This window comes from Eptesicus fuscus, chromosome 3 (genome assembly GCF_027574615.1).
Source record: "Eptesicus fuscus isolate TK198812 chromosome 3, DD_ASM_mEF_20220401, whole genome shotgun sequence".
Lineage (NCBI taxonomy): Eukaryota > Metazoa > Chordata > Mammalia > Chiroptera > Vespertilionidae > Eptesicus > Eptesicus fuscus.
Window position 1 is genome coordinate 108,365,931 of NC_072475.1, and position 21,500 is coordinate 108,387,430.

Here is a 21,500-nt window from a genome sequence, read left to right on the forward strand (position 1 = left end):
GCATCATTTCTTGATTCCTATCTTTGATATCACTAGTTCTTTCCTCTAACTTGTTGGTTCTGTTTTCTATGCTCAACAGCTCACTCTTAATTTCTTTAATTGTATACTTTATTTCTAGGAGTTCTGATTGATTCCTTTTTAAATTTTCCATTTCTTTGGAGAAATACTCATTTTGTTCATTGATTTGTTTTCTGAGTGCACTGAATTGCCTGTCTGTATTTTCTCCCATCTCATTGGGTATTTTCAGAACTGCAATCTTAAAATCTCTGTCATTCATATCACATAATTCCATGTGTTCCAGCCTATTTTCTGGGGATTTTTCATTTTCTTTCTGGTCATTGTTGTTGTTGTGGTTGTTTATGGTGTTCACTGTACTCCTTTGTTTTCCCATTTATCTCTGAGGAGGTCTTTTTACTCTGTTCCAGTAGAGAGCGAACAAGATTTTTACCCTCTGAAGCCTAACAGTTTTGAGCCTCTGTGGCTTCCACAGGGCTGCATTGCCTCTGTTGCTTGGAGGTAAGGTTTTTTTCCCTCCTCACCTTAATGATAACCTGTGACCTACAAGGGTCCAGCCCAGGCACTGCTCCTGTTGTTCAGTCACAGAGGGAAACTATTTTTCTATTGCAACAGCTCTTGGTTTACAGAGAAAACACTCCTGGAGACAACTCCAAGGGCAACGGGATGCGAGTTATGGGAATCTAATCAGTGGCAGGGTTCTGTGATTTACTTTCTTTGTCTGCAACTCAGACCCTATTCATAGCATGCCCTGTGGTTTGGACACTCTCTCACTTCTTGTGTGCATGACCACAGAACTCTAAAGGACAGTGTCCTCTCTTGCCGCTAGCTGGTCACTGCTTGCCCCTAGCCAGCCAGCTACCTGATAGACTGCCTCCCTGCTGCTCTCTGTTCCTCCCAACCGGCTGGGGAAAGTGCCTGGCACCACTGAGGGAAGTGCCGGCTACCTCGAATTCCCAGGCACACTACAGATGCACTATGCTGTGTCAGGGCCAACCTGACAGGTTGAACCAGGCTGAGGTAGGGAGGTGGGATTTGAGAAAAGAAAGAAAGACAGGACAGCGGGATTCGGGAGGTCCACGAACTCTCGGGGAGCTCTGGCAATCTTTATTAGCAGTACAGTGCTTTTTATACATAAGACACTAAGCAGGGAATCAATCAAAAGGAAAACATTCTTTGTTTCTCTAAAATGACTACTGGAGGGATAAGTTGAAGGACAGGTTTCTTGTTACAATAAATCTCACTAACTGGAATACATATTTCTTGGTAAGCCATGAAAGTAGCTCTTATCCTACTGATAGCAGTCATATAAACAAACCCTGGGAAAGCTCTGTAGGCAGGGGCTGCTCTCATTATACTGATTAGTTGCCATCCAAACAGGCCTGGGAAATCTGTGTGGGTAGGGTGCCAGCCTTGTTAGCCCCTACAGGTGCAAGGACCGTGTCAACTTACATCTGGCTCCCACAATGCTGTAGCCTTGTTGGTGCTTCCCTCCCTTTTCATCTCCCCGCTTATTCTGAGGAGCCCACCTTAGTTATTTCAGTATGCAGGTCCCTCAGACATGCATCTGTGTTGAGCAGGGACTACTTTGTTGAATTATAGGTGCTTAACTTGTTGAGATGTTAGGGGGCAAAGAAAGATTGTGCCCTTATGCCACCATTCCTCTGACGTCACTCCCTCTGAGCTCATTCCTATGTGAAGGTTTTTGAATTATAACTTTTGAAGTTGGGAAGAGATAAAGTTCTTCCGCAGTACACTGATCCAACTCTATGATATTAGTCAGTTTTTTAACTGATCAGAGCAATATATCTACACATATATATATATATAGAGGCCCGGTGCATGAAATTCATGCACAGGAGTGGGGAGTGTCCCCCAGCTCAGCCTGCACCATCTCTAATCTGGAATCCCTCTCACAATCTAGGACTGCTGGCTCCCAACTGCTCACCTGTCTGCCTCCCTGATTGCCCCTAACTGCTTCTGCCTGCCAGCCTGATCACCCCTAACTGCCCTCTCCTGCCAGCCTGGTCACCCCTAACTGCCCTCCAATGCCAGCCTGGTCGCCCCTTACTGTCCTCCCCTGCTGGCCTGGTCACCCCTAACTGCCCTCCTTTGCCAGCCTGGTTGCCCCTAACTGCCCTCTTCTGAAGACCTAGTCCCCCCTCAACTGCCCTCCCCTGCAGGCCTTGTCCCTCCCATTTGCCCTCCCCTGCAAACCTGGTCCCCCCAACTGCCCTCCCCTGCAGGCCTGGTTGCCCCTAACTGCCCTCCCCTGGAGGCCTGATTGCCCCTAACTGCCCTCCTTGCAGGCCTGGTCCTTCCCAACTGCCCTCCCCTGCTGGCATGATCACCCACAACTTCCCTCCCCTGCTGGCCATCTTGTGGTGGCCATCTTTTGTCCACATGGGGGCAGCCATATTTGACCACATGGGGGCGGCCATCTTGTGTGTTGGAGTGATGGTCAATTTGTATATTACCCTTTTATTAGATGGGATATATCTATATATATATATATATCTATATATATATATATATATCTATATATATATATATACTAGAGGCCCGGTGCATGAAATTTGTGCACAGAGGAGGGTTGTCCCTCAGCCCAGCCTGTACTCTCTCCAATCTGGGACCCCTCAAGGGATGTCTGACTGCCCGTTTAGGCCCGATCCCGATTGGTCCTAAATGGGGAGTCGGACATCCCTCTCACAATCCAGGACTGCAGGCTCCCAACTGCTTTCCTGCCTGCCTTCCTGATTACCCCTAACCGCTTCTGCCTGCCAGCCTGATCACCCCCTAACCAATCTGGTGCCAGCCTGTTTGCCCCCAACTTCCCTCCTGTGCCGGCCTGGTCACCCCTAATTGCCCTCTCCTGCAGGCTTGGTCCCTCTCAACTGCCCTCCCTTGCAGGCCGGGTGCCTCCCAACTGCCCTCTCCTGTTGGCCATCTTGTGGTGGCCATCCTGTGTCCACATGGGGGCAGGATCTTTGACCACATGGGGGCAGCTATATTGTGTGTTGCAGTGATGATCAATCTGCATAGTACTCTTTTATTAGATAGGATAGAGGCCTGGTACAGGGGTGGGGGCCAGCTGGTTTGCCCTGGAGGGTGTCCCTGATCAGGGTGGGGTACCCTTGGGGTGTGGGGCGTCCTGAGCGAGGGGCTTGTGGTGGTTTGCAGGCCGGCCACGCCCCCTGGCAACGCAAGCGGAGGCCCTGGTATCTGGAATTTATTTTCCTTCTACAATTGAAACTTTGTAGCCTGGAGCATAGCCAAACCTGGGGCTCCCTCCGAGGCCCGAAGCCATTTGTGTTGGGGTTATAATTGAAACTTTGTAGCCTTAAGCGGGTGGACCTGGCCAGGGTGTGTGGAAAGCTTTGCTTCCCCTGTTGCCGGCGGCAACCCTGGCCTGCTCTCTCAAGCTCCATTCTGCTGCCATTTGTTTGAATTTGTTTACCTTCTATAATTGAAACTTTGTAGCTTGAGTGGAGGCTTAGGCCTGGCAAGGGCAGGCGGAAAGCTTGGCTTCCTCTGTTACCTAGGAAGCCTTGCTCTCTGTGGCTGTAGCCATCTTGGTTTGGGTTAATTTGCATACTCGATCTGATTGGATGGTGGGCGTGACTTGTGGGTGTGTCGGAGGTATGGTCAATTTACATATTTGTCTATTATTAGATAGGATAGTATATTAAGTAATAGAAATACAAGATAATGAAGGGATACTTAATTCTCTTGGTGGTATTTCATAGAAAGTTGTAAGCTTGCCAAGGTCTAAGAAATAAATAAATTCCATAAGAAGAAGGTAAGAAGAAAATTGGGGACAGAGGAAGCCATTTATGAAAGGGAACTATAAGTCTCCTGTAGGGTACTGTAAGTAAGTGTTTCTGAAGTGTACATTACAAAAGGGAAGTGTTGAGATGTTAGGCTAGAAAGGTAGGCAAGGAATAGATTTTTGAGAGTTTGTATTATTACAAGGCAGGTTGGACTTTTGTTTAGTAGGTCATAGAGTTCTGAAGAGTAGAATGAGATCTGCATGTTCAAAAATTACCCTGATACACTGCATTTGAGCATTATATCATTAGAATTAAGGATTCTAGACAAAGTTTATCCATCAAAACAGGACAGTTGAGGAAATGACTAGGCAGTGGCAATAGAGATGAAGACAAAGACTTTAGCATGTATCTAAGAGATAAAATTGGAGAGACTTAATTCAAATTGGATATTGGGAATAAAAGTTGTTTAGGATGACTCACAGGATACTTTCTTATGCTTGTTCCTTACCAACTGAGGTAGGAAAGAATATTAGCAAAATACAATTGTGGTGGTAGGAAGCAGGGGTAAGAGATGGTGTGCAGGAGTGATAGTAATTGGTAAAATGTTCACCTTGTTGACTTTAAGAGGTGGGTGTCTAGTAGGCAATTGGATCTTTAAATTCAATATTCAGGCATATAAATTCCACAAGGTAATGGAAAAGCCTAAATCACAGGCATAACTGATGATAGTACATATTACTATAAGGTATAAGTACTGATGGCTCTATCTTAACAACCAAACCCAAGATAGTATAGGCAAAGTCAGAAGATAACCCTTTGCAATTACTAGTACACAGGTTAACGATGTCCCTGGGGATTTCTTCTTTTAATTGATCATGTCTTCCTTTAAAAAATAAGACTGTAAATATTTAATCACTGAAAATTAGTCTCCTTCTAATGTATTTACTGTTTCCTAGTTTTTAAAACTTTTTATTTTGAAATACTTTTAGTCTTTCATAAATCTATGCAAATAATACAGGTAATTCTTATAGACCTTTCATCAGGCTTCCCTCAATTATGTCATACTAGAGGCCCAGTGCATGAAATTCGTGCACGGGGATGGGGGTGTCCCTCAGCCCAGCCTACACCCTCTCCAATCTTGGACCCCTCGAGGGATGTCCGACGGCCCATTTAGACCCGATCCCACCAGGCAGTTGGACATCCCTCTCACAATCCAGGACTGCTGCCTGCCAGCCTGATCAACCCCTAACCACTCTGCTGCCAGACTGATTGACGCCTAACTTCTCCCCTGCCAGCCTGATTGCCCCTAACTGCCCTCCCCTGCCAGCCTGGTCACTCCCAACTACCCTCACCTGAATGCCTGAGTCCTGCCCAACTGTCCTCCCCTGCAGGCCTGGTTGCCCTCAACTGCCCTCCCCTGCCAGCCCAGCCCCCCCCCCAACTGCCCTCCTCTGCATGCCTGGTTGCCCACAGCTACCCTCCCCTGCAGGCCTGGTCCCTCCCAACTGCCCTCCCCTGCTGGCCATCTTGTGGTGGCCATCTTGTGTCCACATGGGGGCGGCCATCTTTGACCACATGGGGGCGGCCATCTTGTGTGTTGGAGTGATGGTCAATTTGTATATTACCTCTTTATTATATAGGATTAGAATTATCAAAATAAGAAAACTGATATTAATATAACATTATTACCAAATTATAGACCTTAAATTCCATCACATTTCCCATACACTCATTGTTTTGTTCTTTTAGTGTATAGTCCTAGGAAATTTTAGCACACTTATGGATTCTTGTAACCACTACCATAGTCAGGATGCAGAATAGTTCTACCACCCCCAAAACTCTCTTCTATAAATTTAGTCATTCATTCCCCACTCTATTCCCTAGCAGTGATCTTTTCTACATATTTATAGTTTTGTATTTCTGAGAATATTATATAAATGGAATCATACAGTAGGGAATATTTTGAGAAGGACTTCCTTCACTCAGCCTATTTCCTTTGAGATTCATCCAAGTTGTTATGGGTATCAGTAGCCAACCCTTTTTAATTAAACTCACTTGCAAAGCCTGTCTCTGGCATACAATTACTTTGAGGTTTTGAACACTCTAGTTAGCAATGATTAATAAATGGTAATGCTTCATTTATCTCTCTAAGGTTGAAATATGACCATAATATATTCACATACACAAAGCCATGGGAATCACCCATGGAGGTAGCTTAAATGTACTAGCTGAATGCCTCACCTAGACTCAAACAGAAGCCAGAATAGTGCATGGGTACATCCAATTCTCAGAATGTAGATACCTCTGAGGTGGTGACAGATCAGAATGTGAATTTCTCCTGGCTACATGAAGCAAGGGCTTACAGCACACCAAATGATGAGATTTTAATTACAGAGTCTGGCAAGGAAGTGCATACATGTGATAGGGCATCTGTCCATATGGACTGAGATTGGAGCATCACCGTGCCTCTGTAGTTGCTGGTCTTCCCAGAAAAACTGGCAGAAGCCTGTGAATAGTACCTGTGCTCGGTCTGCAACTTGAAAGGAATCTATGTGGGATTTTCTTGAGTTGTACATGAGGACTTTATTTACATTTCATTTCAAGTAACTCATTTGTACTTTATTTTCCTGCTATTCATGCAATTGATGGTGATTAGGATAAAATATTACTTTTAAACCATACAGCTTCAAATAATTATCTCCCATACATAATTTAATCTTCAAAGACATTGAATTCTTATAATTATTAAAAGTTTTTTTTTTTTTACTTCACCTGACCTATCAGGTCCTGGATTACAGGAATAAGTAAGCTTTTTAATTTAGGAGAGAGGTGGTTGTTCTTTGTTTTGTTTTTTCAGAGAACCAATTTGCATGAGGTTTATTAACCTCACAGGTTCAGATTTTTTTTACATATTTGACAAAAATAAAACTTTAAAACAACTAGCATCCACTAAATATAACTAAATTGTAAAATAATTACATGGGTAGTGGGAATTCACCTACACATGGACACCATCATGACAGTTCCTTATGCCTCTGATGATTTACAGTGGCTGTTGATGGCTGAAACCCTTCCCAGTAGCAGAAACAAGAGACAATTTTCTGTGCATAGACTTCTACATACATAGAATTTCCCAAGTTTCATGGTCCTCAGGTAGATGTAAAAGTTCCTTAACATTATTCTAAACCTTTGAACTAAAAACCATATCCAGTTGTGTTTAATCTGATACTTAATAGCAGATTGTATTAGCAGTGTGAAAGGCGAGGTGTGGAGGGGACATTTAGTTCATTTAATGATAGAAAGTTTGCTAAAATGTAGTTCATTTAATGATAGCAAGTTGGTTAAAATTTCATATTTTAAAATCTGTTGTTGGAAATATGTTCAGATGTGCTAGAAGTACTAAAGTAGATACAATCTGATACGCTCTCAGGAAAGCAAACAAATAAACAAAAATGCTGGGTCCTGAGCACAGCTGTTTGTTGAGGGCATTAAATTTTTACAGTCTTTCTCATAGGCCAGTATGCTTTTATGCATTGATTTATATTTTAATTATGACATGAACATTTCAGTTCCTCAGAAATTAGATAAAATTACAATTTAGACCCAGGATAAAAGGTGGAGGGAATTAGCATTTTGCAGCATTAATTAGCTTCCTTACCCTTGCTTATTTCTGATCAAATGGAGGATGCTTAGTGCAGCTGCAAACAGGGCTATGAGTATCCTTCAATTGTACGATGTGACATTGATGTTCCTAATGCATGTAAATTCAATTGATTTGCCTTGATTTTAAAAGTATGGTTTTTAAAACACTGGTTAATTTTAGATCACTAGGATCAACAATGAAGAAAGGAATTTATTAGATATAAAATATAACATTGAAAGGACTCCCATTGAAAGAATGGTTTGAAAACCTCATAGAGAATGTACAATTATGTAAACTTCCTCCCATTTTGGTACTCCAATTCCTCCTAACATTTCACTGTATTGCATCTTCATTATGATTCAAAGTTGCCAAAAGAAACTGGTAACTTTAGCAGACAGGCATTTCACTTTAAAATAATTGCTTTTATTGTTTTCCAGAGCACACTTCAATCTTCCTCAACCAGCTCCTCCTTGACCCCATGCCTACCCCTGTAGCTACTGCTCTGGTCTGCTCAGCCTGTGTATTTTCTCCACTGTCATCTCCTGGCACTAGGTTTCTCCCTTTCCCTTTCCACATGGCTGCTTGGTTTGCAGAAGATGCTTTCTTACAGATGTGTTCCCTCTGCTGACAAACAATTACTCCTGTTTTCCCCAGCGGGAGGCCATTAGGACATCATCACGGGTTCTGCTAAGTCATCTCACAATCACAGTTTTGTGCAATCACTTCTCATCTGAGACTCTCTGGGCATATGCCATGCAGGGAAACTAGCAGTCACAAGCAGCAGCTGCTCCAAGCATATTATTTGTTATTTTGGTCCAGAAGTGTAATAGATAATGTGTCTGAGGGTCTCATTGGATGCTTTACTGGCATCATTTGCAGCAAACTTGAGAAAGACTGAATGAAAGTTATCATGTGCTAGTGCAGGGGGAAAAGAGGCATTTTCATATTTCCATAGCAATTATGCACAATGGTATAGATGATACAATAGGCATCTTATAAAGTTATTCTGTTTGGGCATACTTACACAGTTCTGAACTTTGAAAGAGTAAATTGCCAGCTATTAGTTATTTTCATGGAACATGGTTAACCAGTTATATGTTTATTTTTATTTTAATCTCACAAATCCAGCTATTTGAATACACATACTGAAGACCTAGCTAATACATATTATTTTTAAATCAATAAATACACATGCAACTGAACACTTGTGATTATTTTTTAGGTTGTTCTGACAGCTCTACCTATTCAATCTTCTTGTTTTAATATGCAACATCTCACAGGGGTTTCAGTAAATCTAAGCTCACCAATTAGTATATCATGAAATAAGTGGATTTTGGAATAATGCCACATTAACACTCGGATTGTCTTTTATTGATTTTTGGGCGTAGTTTACTGCAGCACTAGGGTACAATGTGTCTTCATGTAAAATCAAACAATGTGCTAACAAGCAAAGCTTTCCACAGAGACCTGCAAGGCAAATGAGGAAGGGGACACCATTTTCCCTGGAGAAATTTCAACATTTCATTTGTTTCTGTCATTGGTTTGCACAAGTTTATTAACCTCACACCCTCAAAGCTCCAAAATAAAATGGCATCAATATAGGCTCATTGAAGTGAAATCCAGTCAAGATTAGTGTGAACATCTGAATTACAGGTTCTTCGGAAGAAACAGTTTTATTTTTGTCCAGGACACACAGGTAATTGAACTAAGCACTGAACACAGTGTCCAAGTCTGGCACAACATAGGCACTCAATAAATGCTTATTTAATTGAACTCAGTTGCATCCAAGATTTGTATAGAAGTCCTACTTTAATGAGCAGGTGAAAATCATCTGTAATTGGAAAAAACACAGTTTCAGCCACAACAACAAAAGCTCTTCTTAAATTTTAACTAGCCGCTTACACTTGGAAAAATGCTCCCAGAGTACTGAATTCGGTGTGTTCCCTTAAGTAGCTGGAGAAACATTCTGATTCAATGTGGCTTGAGTTGTTAAACCAGTGTTCCTTGCCTTATTATTTTCTTCTACTGACAGGAAAAAAGAGAAACTTAAGACCTAGTTTTTCTCTTCCTGTGGATTTTCACAAATTCCAAAATTGGACAAGAGAATGTGGACTATTCTCAATTTTATCCCCATTCTTTATTGCCTCTACTCAAAAGATTTTTAAAAATAAAGAAAAGCAGAGTTCCCATTGAATTGGCCAAGTGGTATCAATTACATAAAAATTCAGATGCTCTAGTCCTGTCTTGGTGCTTCTTATCTCAACTGTCAAAGACATCCAATTTCTGAATTCAGTGTATTTGAAAGACAGAAAGAAAAGGAGAGTAGGAGAGAGGGAAGGGAAGAGAGAGAGAAAGAGGGAGAGAGAGAGAGAGAAAGAGAGAGAGAGAGAGAGAGAAAGAGGGAGAGAGAGAGAGAGAGAAAGAGAGAGAGAGAGAGAGAGAGAGAGAGAGAGAGAGGAGAGAGAGAGAGAGAGAATGCACATTGTATACCTGGAGAGAATAAAGTCTTAAAACTCACTTTACATGTGAGTGTAAAGACTGACCTGTTCCTTGTTAGTCTCAATTAACTTACTGTAAATTATTCAATTCAATAAATATTTGTTGAAGTTCAAGACAATCTATTAGTTGCTACAGCTGGATACAAAATGGAGGAAGATAGTGTATCTGCCTTTATAGGTGCCTCAGGAAAGAAAGGGGTGAAATCATTGTAGTAGACAACTACATAAAAGAAATCATTCTACAAATTACTGCACAAGAGTTAAAAGTCAGATGGACCTGCATTTAATCCCATATGAACTCACTATGACCCTGATCATGCCACTTAACTCCTTAAACCTCAATGTTCATATCTGAAAAAGTAGGCTCAATACTGATGATAGGCTTAGTAGAAAGATTGAAGTACATGGTGTAGTACCTGTTAAAGCTACAAAAGGGGGAAGGGGAATTATTAAATGGTCTGAATTAAGGTTTTCTCCAAAAAGATGGTAATAAGGTTGACCTTGAAATATAACAGAACATCACCAGCTTTACCTTGCTGAGGTGGTTCAACGGACGTCCATGAGCAAGGACATCCATGCTATGGTTACATGCAGAGTTGTCATCATTAATGCCTAGCAGATTTTTGGTCTGACCATCAACCTCAGTGGTGTATTGAGAGCAAAGGGAAGACAGAGTCTCAGTAGAGGGAACTAGTGGAACTTAAGAGAAATCCGTGTCAAGCCAGAACACCCTACTGGATACTTGCACAGTACAAGACAAGGGAAAAGTTTATTCTTGATTAGAGTAATGTATTAGTGGTCCAAAGAGATTCACATCAGGGGAAGAGAGAAAAGAGTACCAGTGGGGAAGTATAAAGAAAAGATAAGAGGCTGTTGCAACTGTTGAATCAGAGAAGGACAGAGGAAGACAGAATGGCTTTCAGACCTATGCTTTTTGGGAATTGAGAGCAAATAGCAACAAAGGAGGAAACACACTTATTATTCTGTCTGAATTTTTTCTTGGTCAGCTGTATTTTTAATTTGGGGCGCTACAAGCAAAGGAAAGGAAAATCAGTCATCTCCATAGCAGCTGCCTGGAATTTTGTTTGGAGCAGAAATGAAATTGTCATCCACTACTAGGCTTCGGCTTAGGAGAATCATAATGTACTTTACAGTTTGGAAGCACAGTATATTCCACAGAGTTTGGGAATGCAGTCTATTCTACACAGTTGGTATAAGACCAATGAAAAAGAAAAAAAATGGAGCAAGTGGTAAAATCTCAAGGGAAAGCAAATGAGAGTTTGGGAGATAAGTCTAAAAATACAATCAGAGGTAAAATTGCTAAGAACATTGCATGTTAGGCAGAGGAGGTATCTTTAGTTCAATGTAAAAGGGAATCTCTTGGATATTATTGAGAGGCATAGGGAAATAATCAGAGCCATGCTTTCTAAAAATGGACCAGAAGAAAGGGAAAATGAAAAACTAGAGGCAGAGAAATCAGTTAGAAGCCTGATCTAAATCAGTGATGAAATAACAGATGTATGGAGTAGAACACAGGAGTTTATAGCTGGTTAGAGGGATGAGGAAGGAAGGAAAGAGTCATGTAATAAGTGACTATAGCAGGTATAAGCAGTCCCTGAACTCAGATAGACTTAATGGCATTATGATCTTGAAAAGTTATATAATTTTTCTGTATCTCATTTATGATTAGCTATAAAACTGATATATTATTAGTACCTACCCAATAGGATTGCTGAAAGGATTAAATAGGCAAATACATGTAAATTGCTTTGAAAAGCATCTGATATATAGTAAGTACCACATAATTCAGAGATATTTGGAGAACTTTGAACTTCTTGAGAAACTGATGTATGTGGTGGTGCCATAAACTGAGAAAAGGAATATGGGGTGAGAGCATATTTGGGGGTAGAGAAAAGGATAAATCAGAAATCAAAGTTTTCAAATTCTATCCTTCATCACAACAGGTGTGGTGTAGGTAGCCCTATCCATTAGCCAGTCTGTGAGGGAAAGCTGATGACAAAGTGCTAGATGGAATAAGATAAAACCCTCCTAGGGAGAGGTGTTAGGGTTAGAATTTGAAAGGGGGAAGATTACTTCACTCTCATAAAGAATGTAGTTATGGAGATGTTTTAATCAGGAAGTTGAAGGAATTACTTTGAGTAATGTTAGTAATGAAATAAATTTAGGATTTTTAAAAGCACGAAGAACCTGGAGCAGTGGCTGGCAATCTACAGAGGGTGAGAAATTTGAAAATAATAGTTATTTACCTAGTGATAAAGATAAGAAATGCAAAGTCACTTGCCTGTGAAATCTTTTTACAAAATGTCATTTCAGACTTCATTTTCCAGGAGTTCCAAAATTTATATATATTATGTCAACAATGAAACACTAAGCTTTTCTCAGATGAATGCTAGCAACACCAGTTAGCCAAGTATTGAAAATAATTTTGAGTTGTTGAGAGGTATGTGATGTGCCTGTGTGGGACCGAAAAGGTATATGCATAGGTGTGCGTGTGTGTGCGTGTGTGTGTGTGTGTGTGTGTGTGTGTGTGTGTGTGTGTGTGCTGTAGGTAGGGTGTGATCATATAAAGTGACACCATTCTAAGAGTTTAATTCATTTTGAGCTATTTTGAGTTTCACTGGGTAATGCCTAGCAGTTTTTTAATATTAGGCTAAATAAATTACCAAACAAGTTATAAATTAATCAATTGAATTTTACAAATGAAAAAAAATTGATTTTACAATAATCTATTGTCTACCATGAGACACAAGGTCTTACAAATTTAACCCCCGTGGACTATCTTTTCCTATTAATATAAGAAATAGAATAGGGAAGATGGAGACATTGTGGCTTTCCCTATGTACATTAATCAAGGACCAAAAAGGAAATATAGGATCAGTTCCATGTCACTGTGGTTATTAGCACATAAAATAACTTTGGATTTTAGCCTGATTCATCATTCAGGATGGCTTTTAGTATCCTACAGAGTCAGCACTGTTCATTTGAAGGTGTTTTCCATCTATTTTACATGCATAATTGCTCAGCAACTGGTGGGTTTGGTTTAATATGAATAGTCTCTTTTTATTATTAAATCTTTATTGTTGAAAGTATTACATACTAGTACATTTTCTTTGATTACAAAATCCTCATTATTAACCTGTATGCCTAGTATGTTTTCTTTACCCTCCATTGACCCCTTTAGACTGCCCTGCTCTGAGCCTCAGGCCTTCACCACCCTATTGTCTATGCATGGGTTACGCATATATGCATACAAGTTCTTTGGTTGACCTCTTCCCACCCACCAACCCTCCCCTGCCTTTCCTCTGAGATTCCACAGTCTGTTCTATGCTTCTATGTCTGTGGATCTATTTTGTTCATTAGTTTATTTTGTACATTAGATTCCACATATGAGTGAGGTTATGTAATACTGATCTTTCTCTGACTAGCTTATTTTGCTTAGCATAATACTTTCCAGGTCACTTCATGCTGTCTCAAAGGATAAGAGATTATTATTTTTTACTGCTGCATAGTTTATTCCATGTGTAAATGTACTGCAATTTTTTTTTATCAACTCATCTACTGCTGGGCACTTAGGTTGTTTCCAGACCTCAGCTATTGTAAATTGTGCTGCTATAAACATAGGGGTGCATACATATTTTCTGATTGGTGTTTCAGATTTCTAAAGATTTATTCCTAAAGTGGGATCACTGGGTCAAATGGCAGTTCCATATTTAATTTTTTGAGGAAACTCCATACTGTTTTCCATAGTGGCTGCATCAGTTTACATTCCCATCAGCAGTGTACTAGGATTCCCTTTTCTCGACATCCTTACCAACATTTGTCATTTGTTGATGGCAGCCATTCTGACAGGTGTGAGGTGATAACTCATTGTCATTTTAACTTGCATCTCTCTGATGATCAGTGACTGAGCATTTTTTCATATGTCTCTTGGCCATCTGCATGTCCACTTTGGAGAAGCGTCTATTTAGGTCCTTTGCTCATTTTTTAATTGTATTGTCTTCATTTTGTTAAGTTGTATGAGTTCCTTATACATTTTGGATATTAACCCTTTATGAAATAGATCATTGCCAAATATGTTCTACTATGCAGTGGGTTCCCTTTTCATTTTGTTGATGATTTCCTTTGCTGTGCAGAAGGTTTTTATTTTAATGTAGTCCCATATGTTCATTTTCTCCTTAGAGTCTTTTACCTTAGATATGTATCCATAAACATATTGCTTCGACAGATATCTGAGATTTTGCTGCCTATAGTTTCTTCTGAGATTTTTATGCTCTCATGACTTACATTTAAGTCTTCTATCCATTTTGTGTATGATGTAAGTTGGTGGTCTAGTTCCATTCTTTTGCATGTAACTGCACAATTTTTCTGGCACCATTTATAGAAGAGACTGTCTTGATTCCATTGTATTTTATTGCCTCATTTGTCCAATATAAATTGAGCACAATGTCTTGGGTCAATTTCTGGGGTCTCTGTCTGTTCCAATGATCTATATGCCTGTTCTTGTGAAAGTACCAGGCTGTTTTGAGTACAGTGGCTTTATAGTATAACTTGATATCTGGTATTATGATCCCTCAAACTTTGTTCTTCTTTCTCAAGATAAATATGTCTTTTCCCAGTCTTCTTTGGTTACATATAAATTTTTGTAGTATTTATTCTTGATCTGTGAAATATGCTGTTGGTATTTTAATAGGGATTGCATTGAATCTATATAGAATGCTTTGGGTAGTATGAACATTTTAATGATGTTAACTCTACCAATCAATGAATACTGTGTATTCTTCCACTAGTTTATATCTTCCTCTATCTCTTCTTTTCAATGTCTTTTAGCTTTCTGAGCACAAGACTTTTACCTCCTACGTTAAGTTTATTCCTGAGTATATTAATTTTTTTGTTGCAATGGTAATGGGATTGTTTGTTTAGTTTCTCTTCCTGATAATTCATTAATGGTACATAAAAATGCCATTGATTTCTGCATCTTAATTTTGTATCCTGCTACATTGCTGAATTCATTTATTAAATCTAGTAGTTTTTGGTGGAGTCATTAGCATATTCTATGTACAATATCATGTCATTTGCAAATAATAAGTTTTACTTCCTCCTTTCCAATTTGGATGCCTTTTATTACTTCTGTTGTCTGATTGCTGTGGCAAGGACTTCCAGCACTATCCTATATAACCCTATATAATCCTATATAATAAAGGGGTAATATGCAAATTGACCATCACTCCAACACACAAGGTGGCCGCCCCTATATGGTCAAAGATGGCTGCCCCCATGTGGACACAAGATGGCCGCCACAAGATGGCCAGCAGGGGAAGGCAGTTGTGGGCGATCAGGCCAGTAGAGGAGGGCAGTTGGGGGGGACCCAGGCCTGCAGGAGAGGGCAGTTGGGGGGAACCAGCTCTGCAGAAGAGAGCAGTTAGGGGTGACCAGGCCTGCAGAGGAGAGCAGTTAGGGGTCACCAGGTTGGCAAGGAAGGGCATTTAGGGGTGACCAGGCCAGCAGGGGTGGGCAGTTAGGGGCAACCAGGCCTTCAGAGGTGGACAGTTGGGGGGGACCCAAGCCTGCAGGGGAAGGCAGTTGGGGACAACCAGGCCAGCAAGGGAGAGCAGGGGAGGGCAGTTGAGGGGAACCAGGCCTTTAGGGGAGGGCAGTTGGGGACAACCAGGCCAGCATGGGAGAGCAGGTAGGGGCAACCAGGCTGGCAGAGGAGGGCAGTTGGGGGTGACCAGGCCTGCAGGGGAGGGCAGTTGGGGTGGGACCAGGCCTGTAGGGTAGGGCAGTTGGGAGGGACAAGGCCTGCAGGGGAGGGCAGTTGGGAGTGACCAGGATGGCAGGGGAGGGCAGTTAGGGGTGAAAAGGCTGACAGTGGAGGGCAGTTAAGGTCAATTGGGACAGCAGGGGAGGGCAGTTAAGGGTGATTAGGTTGGCAGGGGAGAGCAGTTAGGGGTAATCAGGCTGGCAGGGGAGCAGTTATGCGTCGATCAGGCTGTCAGGGGAGTGGTTAGGGGGTGATCAGGCTGGCAGGCAGAAGCAGTTAGGGGCAATCAGGCAGGCAGGCAAGCAGGCGAGTGGTTGGGAGCCAGCAGTCCTGGATTGTGAGAGGGATGTCCCAGATTGGAGAGCGTGTAGGCTGGGCTGAAGGAAGCCCCCCCACCAACAATGCACAAATTTCATGCACCGGGCCTCTAGTGTTGAATAAGAGTGGTGAAAGTGGACATCCCTGGCTTGTTCCTGTTCTTAGGGGAAATAGTTTTGCTTATTTCCCATTGAGTATGATGTTCACTGTAGGTTTGTCATTTATGGCCTTTATTTTGTTGAGATATGATCCCTCTATTCCCACCTTGCTGAGAGTTTTTATCAAAAATTGGTTTAGACTTTTGTCAAATGCTTTTTCTGCATCAATTTATATGATCATGTGATTTTTGTCTTTCAATATGTATATGTGATGTATCATGTTTATTTATATGCAAATATTGTACCAGCCTTGCATCAATGGAGTAAATCCCACTTGGTCATAATGTATGATCTTTCAAATATATTGCTGGATCCAATTTGCTAATATTTTGTTGAGAATTTTAGCATCTATGTTCATCAGGGATATTTGCCTATAATTATCTTTCTTTGTAGTGTCTTTATCTGGTTTAGTAATTAGGATAATATTGGCTTCATAAGAAGAGCTTGAAGTGTTCCTTCCTGTTGGATTTTTAGAGGAGTTTAGGTTTTAGTTCTTCTTTGAATGATTGATAAAACTCCCCAGTGAAGCCATCCTGACCAGGGCTTTTGTTTGCTGGGAGGTTTTTTATTTTTGCTTCCATTTCCTCAGTTGTTATGGCCTATTCTGATTTTCTGATTCTTTCTGATTCCGTTTTGGGAGATGGTATTTTTCTAGAAATTTGTCCATTTCATCCACATTATCTACTCATTGGCAGATAGTTGTTCATAGTATTTTTTTACTATCATTTGTATTTTTATGGAATTAGTTGTTTCTTCTCTGCCTTTGTTTCTGATTTTATTTATTTGGGTATTCTCTCTTTGTTTCTTGATGAGTCTGCTAACAATTCATCAATTTTGTTTATTTTTTTTTTTAAAATAGCTATTGGTTTCATTGATATTATTTTGGCCTCTACATCATTTATTTCTGCTCTAATCTTTACTACTATTCCCTTTCTTCTACTTATTCTGGGGTTTTCTTGTTATTATCCTTCTAGTTCTTTAAGTTGAAGGGTTAAATAATTGATTATTAATTTTTTTTTTTTGTGGTAGGCATATAGTGCTATGAACTTACCTCTCAGGACTGATTTCACTGTCCCATAGATTTTCCATAGTTGTGTGTTCATGTGTATTTGTTCCCAGGAAGTTTTTTTTATTTCTTTCTTGACCTAATTGGTAACCCATTCATTGTTCAATAACATGCTATTTAGCCTACATGTGTTTGGATATTTTTGAGTGTTTTTACTGTAGTTGATTTCTAATTTCATTCCATTGTGATCTGAGGAGATGCTTGATATGACTGCACTCTTCTTGAACTAGTAGAGACTAGTTTTGTGTCCAAACATGTGGCCTATCTTTTAAAATTACCCATGTACACTTGATAAGAATGTATATTCTGAAGCTTTGGGGTGAAATGTTCTATAAATGTCAATTAAATCCATCTGCTCCAGTGCATCATTTAGTGTCTCTATCTCCTTGTTAATTTTTTTTTTTCTGGAATATCTATCCAATGAAATCAGTGGGGTGTTAAAATCCCCTACTATGACTGTTTTGCTGTCAATCTCTCCCTTAAAATGATCTATAATTTTTTATAAACTATATTTAGCTGCTCTTATGTTGGGGGCATATACATTTACCAGGGTTATATCCTCTTGTTGGATCAATCCCTTTAGTGTTATATAGTGACCTTTGTTGTATCTTGTGATGGCCTTCATTTTGAATTTTATCAGATACTAGAGGCCCGGTGCCTGAAAATTCATGCACTGGAGGGGGGGGTCCCTCAGCCCAGCCTGCCCCCTCTCACAGTCCGGAAGCCCTCAGGGGTGGGAGGCAACCTGGCGATCAGGGGAAGGCGACACCCCATCACACCTCTGCTGCTGCCACTGCCAGCAGCGCAAGCCTTGGCTGGCCCTGGTTACCTGAGCCTTGGGCAGCCCTGGGTGGCTGGGCAGCCAACATCTGAGGCTTGCCTGTGCCTCAGCCAGGCCCTGGGCAGCTGGAGGGATGAGGGGACTGCGGGACTCCGGAGGCAGGAACGCGGCCCCAGCGGGGCTGAGGAGACTGGGTGCCACCATCTTTGAGGGCATGGCAGTCAATTAACATATTCCCTCCTTTTTGGCTGTGGGCACCGCCATCTTTGAGGGTGGGGCAGTCAATTAGGATATTCCCTCCTTATTGGCTATGGGCACTGCCATCTTTGTGACGGCATGAGGGTCAATTTGCATATTCCCTCTTTATTAGATAGGATGAGTAGTTCTATCCCAGCTTTTATTTTTGTTTCATTTGCATGGAAAAAATTTTCCATCCCTTCACTCTCATCCTGTGTGTGTCTTTTGTTCTGAGATGGGTCTCTTGTAGACAGCATATAATTGGGTCATGGTTTTGTATCCATTTGGCTACCCTATGTGTTTTGAATGTAGCATTTAATACATTTACATTTAAAGTTATTATTTATAGATACTTATTTATTGCCATTTTTATTCTGTATGCCTATGTTTCTGTCTCTCTCTGTTCCTTTTTCTCATTAAGCAGTCCCTTTAGCATTTCTTGTAGTGCTGGTTTGGTGATGATAAAATTATTTAGCTTTCTTTTTTTTTGGTGGGGTGGGGAAGCTCTTTATTTCACAATTTATTTTGAATGATAGTCTTGCTGGATAGAGTAATCTTCATTTCTGATCATTGCTTTTCATTACCTTGAATACTTAATGCCATTCCTTTCTGGCCTGTAGAATTAATGATGAGAAATCAGCTGATAGCCATATGAGAGCTCCTTTGTAGGTAACAAATTTATTTTCTTTTGGTGCCTTTAAGATTCTCTTTTTCTTTAATTTTTGGCATTTTAATTATGATGTGTCTGGGCATGTGCCAATTTGGGTTCTTCTTGCTTGGGACTCTCTATACCTCTTGAAATTGTGTGACTCTTTTCTTCACCAGGTTAGGGAAGTATTTTGCCATGATTTCTTTAAACAAGATCTCTATCCCTTTCTTCACTTTCTTCTTCTGGTACTCTTATTATATTAATATTGTTACATTTCATGTTGTCCCACAGCTTCCTTAATGTGTACTCCTGTTTTTTAATTGTTTGGGTGTTTTTTATTTGTTTGTTTCATTTTGTGTTTTTTCTGTGTTTTTTTGTATTCTAATTGAGTAATTTTTTTCTACCTGTCTTCTAATTCAGCAGTCACCAAACTTTTGGACCTTATGAACAACCAATGGTCTACAGACCACTGGTTGAAGACCACTGTTCTAATTCACGGATCTGATCCTCAGCTCCCCCTATTATTTTGAGTATTCCTTTCAATGTGTTCTTTATTAGTGCTATGTCATTCTTTATTTCTGACTGGTCTTTTTTCATAGTTACTATATCTTTTCTCATGATGATGAGCATCATTGCCATCATTATTCTGAACTCTAATTCTGATAAATTTCTTATCTCCATTTCATTGAGCTCTTCTTCTGTAGAATTCTCATGTTCTTTCATTTGGATGTTGTTGTTGTTGTTTTGTTTCCCCGTTTTGGCTGCCTATTTTGGTTTGTGTCTATGTATTTGGTAGTTCTGCTATGACTACTAATCTCTAGTGCAGGATGATATCAGACACTGTTTCTGACTAGCCCTGAGTACCCTGTTTGGAGCTATCAGCAATCCAAAGATTGTGATTCCCTCTGTTGGGTCTGGTTATCTTTGGAAAAGACCAAAATGTTAACCAGGGTATGCTTTTCCTATCCCTGGGCCCAGGAGGAGATCAGGCAAATACTCAAAGCCTCCAGAGACCTCCTTCTGCCTGCAGTTTGATTGTATTCAGGCTTTATTAGCCTCAGACTATTGACCATATGGTGGGGAGAGAGATCTTCCAACAGGGTGGGGCAACTGCCTTCCCACAGGCAAAAACCATCTGGATAGTAAATGTCCAGGAGAGAAAGTTTCCTCTGCTATATAAACAAATGATTTTTTTCTCAGGAAACTGGGGTGGCTGCCTTCTGGGCTCCAAATCCAGAGCCACCAGCCCTGGTTTCTCCTCACAAAGCTCCAGTCCACTCTGCACTCCTCTGTCAGAACCCAAGGTGAGTGGCTGCACATGAAATTTTGTGTGTTGGTCCTTTAAGAGAGTGCCTGCATTTCTAGCCATCTCTGGCTTACAGACAGCAACCTGCTGCTTTTCACAGCTATATGTTATGTGGACACATTTCTCATTTCTGGTGCTCTGGGCTGTGGAGCCCATCTTGGGGATGAGACCCCAGAGCTGTCACTGCAAACCCCCACAATTGAGATATTGCTCCAGGACTTCAGCTGCTGTCTGTGGGAGCCCGGAAAACAAACACCTCCACACTTCCTACTAGTCTCTATGAAGTCTCCACTTTCCTTTCTTGGTTATAAGGGTTCTCTCCACCTTGTTTTCAGTTGATTTTTCAGGATGGTTTTTCTGTATTTCCAGTTTAGTCCTGGGAGAGTGTCAATGAAGCTTCCTCTTACTCCACCACCGTTTTTCAGTATGAACAGTCTTAAGGCAAAGAGGCAACCCTCGGGCATCAGATTTTTTTTTTTTTTCAATTTCAGTGGTGTCAGGAGCAGTCCTGGATTGGTGAATAGCACTGTGCCCAGCAATCTTCCAAATCCACTGGGTCCATCAATGGATTTAAATGATTCATTTCAGTGACTTGATATTTCACTATAGGAAGGTAAAGTGCCAGCTAGTTTTAAAAATAATCCTCTTCAACTTTTTGTAGCACCTCCAGTAAACCCATCATAGGGAAGGGGAAAGCAAGGTTTGTTAGAAGCAACTTAGACTCATTAAAAATCTTTAACTTGCCCTGGCCAGTGTGGGTCAGTCAGTTGAGTGTTGTCCCATGCACTGAGAAATCACTGGTTTAACTCTTGATCAGGGTACATGCCCAAGTTGTGGGCTCCATCCCTGGTGAGAGGCATGCAGGAGGTGACTAATTGATGTTCCTTTCTCCCTCTCTTTTCCTCTCTCTCTAAAATAAATAAATTTTTTTAAAATTCTGTAATATAATTCTCTACCTAGCAATACTACTTGGATACCAATGGTTAAGGTTATATGAACTCTGTGGAGTAATAACACTGATCCACTGGAATAATAATCACAATTATTTATTGAGTACTATGTGCCTGAGTATCTTCTAACCCTCACAGCAATCCTTCATGTTATATGCAATTATTTCCATATTATAGTTGAGAAAACTGTATCTGTAGAAGACAACTTCCAGAAATCACACATTTAAATTCATTTCTGTCTAATTATAATGTATTAGTTTGCCTCTCAATAGAAAATGATGAAATAAAGGCTTGTGGTTCGTTTTTCACACTAGAGACAATTCATCC